Here is a 2,428-nt window from a genome sequence, read left to right as displayed (position 1 = left end):
AACTAGCAGGCTGCTTCAGAGCTTTTTGCACTACTGAACTACTGGTTAGATCAGGGGTCACTGAACTTTTTAGGACTGAGGAATTCTTCATGACTGCTGAGTCAAAGGACGAGCTACTAATACTGACCTATGAGCTGGAGAGGTCAGCATTCACCTATACTTAATGCATAATAAAGACATTTTTATTGTTTTCTTTTAAATTTAATTTTGTTTTAGATAATGTCATTTTGAAATCTCTATACATGCTTAAATGTTCTATATGATTAGTATGATGAAATGCTCTATACTGTTTACAAAAGAACAACAATAGAATAAAATAAAAATTTCAAACTCAGTCCATTGGTGAGTTGTTCTTTTTCTGGAGGCTGCTGAGGGCACCCCATATGGCCCTTAAGGGCCTCGTTGGTGACCCCTGGTAAGATTATGCACCGTTATCACACTTATTTCATGTTTTTATGTTTAAAAATGTATCAGGAGGAAAGAAAAAAATACAGATACTCAAAATTTTGCAAAGAAAAATAGCTTTAATATGGACAAAAGCATAAAGTCACAGAATTATTAGACCCATTATAACGCATTGATATTTTAAACCCAAAGTTTTATTAGCATATAGAAGATGTTTCATGCTGTATATAAAAAATAAAAATATAGAGACCAGATTGTTGCTGAAGACAACTTCTTCAATTAGAGAACTGAGCTGTGACCAGAGCTTTAATATTCCCATTAGATTAAAACACTGAAAGCTTCATTCACTCTCAAAATCTATTTTCTCTGTTGGGCAACCAGTTTTATTTCATCTTCTAATTTTTCTCATGTCAATCAGGATCAGAGCTGAAGGTAAATATATCAGTTTAGATCAATCTAATCTAAACTGTTGAACTTTACTCTTAATTTAGAACCTAATCAAAATTACACACTATGTATTATTCACAATGTTCCTCTTAAAGGGTTACTGCATAGGTTTCTATGATTCCTTAAAATCTCCTTTGTATTTAAATTGAAATTGTTGTGAGAATATTTTAGATTTTAAAATGACTTTAGATGAAGCTGAGGAGGGATGTGGTTCCAGTTGATGTTTCAGATACTTTACTGTAGAAACAAGCACTTTGGGGGTAAAGAAAATTGTCTCTTTGAGTATTAAAAATCAGCCAGATATTCCTTACTTCTTCGAGTTTCACCCTCCTTATCACCCAGACCATCATCCGTTGAAGATGGTGGATGACATCCACAACGTAGTCTACGAACCAAGTGTATGCAAGAATGGTTTTGGATTCCATATTCAGACAGCAGTTTTGTGAGTTCCAACTGCCTGCCTACAAATATCAATCTACATTCATCCTCTTCGGCACAAACATGAAAAAAAACAGACCCAGATTCATAGTTAATTACAAGCAGACACACACCGAAATAAAACATATCCTTAGACATCAGTTCTATTCCAACATTAACAGAAGTATGAGTGCATCAGTGAGTCTTAGTAACTTTGCTTGTTTGACTAGAACCTCTTTATATGTTGACAGGAGCTCCATCTGTAGCTCCATCAGATAGCAAACAGGTTAGATCACAGAAACCACTGATATACTGAACATTTGGTCACCTAACATGAAGCTTGTTCTCATCCCAAACAATCCCCACAGTGAGAATTCTGCAGGATTTACTTTACTTTTTCATAATTTAATAGCATGTTTGTAAATCATGTTTTAAAATGAGTTTATTACTTTATACAGAGATAAGTAAAGAGTTGTCCAGGTGTTTTGTGTTGGGCTTGTTAAGTTTACCTGTGTAAGGGAGTCTCTCCACTATCTTTTCCGTCAGCTGACCCACTGTTATTCTCTGCATCTGCTCCTCTGTGTCGCAGAGGTCAATGGTTATCTCATGCCCCTCAGTTGACTTGACCACTACCTTATAGATCATGATTCTCTGATGTTTGCAGAACTCCAGCAGCAGCAAGTGATCATCAGACAGAAAGGAAACTTTGTCGTACGCGTTAGTGTTTTCTTATAATCCTTTACACTTTTCAGCAGCCTGTATAAAAAAAACACAATATATTATTTTTCCACGTTAAACTCTCTTTGTAATAATAATCATCTATTTAAGTTTTCTTCAATACAGTAATGTTCAAAAACAGAGATAGAATATAATTAGAGATATCTTAAATGGCTAAAACGTCTAGTCATAAAACTATTTGAGATATCTTGAATGTAAAGGCGATACACCAATATCAAAGCAGACAGGGGTACTTTTAATTACTATGTTAATAACTGTTTTTAGTATTTAATGTCATACAACTGTTTATGTAATTTTCTAAACCAAATGTAGTTGTCCCTCACTATTGTCGTGATTTCCACCACAACACTAATGTCCCTTTAAAAAGTTTCTATGAAAGACTGTTTGGGTAGTTGCTGTGGAGATGAACAGTGACATCACA

General features: G+C 34.6%; 1 long non-coding RNA gene across 1 annotated transcript; it reads right to left on the bottom strand.

Annotated features, from left to right (window-relative positions):
• Nucleotides 1-938: 938 nt before the first annotated feature.
• LOC119773330 lies at nt 939-2,021 on the bottom strand. The gene is made up of 2 exons (XR_005279374.1): nt 1,779-2,021; nt 939-1,340 (listed from the first exon to the last, which is right to left on the bottom strand). It is a non-coding gene; the product is annotated as an uncharacterized LOC119773330 (long non-coding RNA).
• Nucleotides 2,022-2,428: the final 407 nt, after the last annotated feature.

The sequence above is a fragment of the Cyprinodon tularosa genome, unplaced genomic scaffold (assembly GCF_016077235.1).
Source record: "Cyprinodon tularosa strain WSP-4 unplaced genomic scaffold, ASM1607723v1 ctg76, whole genome shotgun sequence".
NCBI classification, from domain to species: Eukaryota; Metazoa; Chordata; class Actinopteri; order Cyprinodontiformes; family Cyprinodontidae; genus Cyprinodon; species Cyprinodon tularosa.
Note: the sequence above shows the minus strand (reverse complement) of the source record. Positions and strands in the feature narration are given on the sequence as shown.